Source organism: Penaeus monodon, chromosome 33 (assembly GCF_015228065.2).
Source record: "Penaeus monodon isolate SGIC_2016 chromosome 33, NSTDA_Pmon_1, whole genome shotgun sequence".
NCBI classification, from domain to species: Eukaryota; Metazoa; Arthropoda; class Malacostraca; order Decapoda; family Penaeidae; genus Penaeus; species Penaeus monodon.
In genome coordinates this window covers 26,380,780-26,381,028 of record NC_051418.1, presented here as the reverse complement: position 1 = coordinate 26,381,028, position 249 = coordinate 26,380,780, and positions in this window count along the sequence as shown.

Sequence of the window (249 nt, the reverse complement as noted above, 5' to 3'; positions counted from 1 at the left end):
TTGATAAAGACGTAAAACGATTTTCCGGAAACCAAAAATGCAATCTTCAACTCTTTCGTCAATTGCTTCCTGTTAGATCATCTCAAGAAATAAGGTTACCTAAGGTCACAGCCTTTATATCAGGCCATCGACTCCAACGCGCATGGCGATTCGTGGCAACCTCTGGTCTAAATTCGCTTACTCTCTATTAGCGGTGATTAAAGATAAAGAGAGGTCGGGCAGCGAGGACGAGTAAGAATGAAGAGAAGG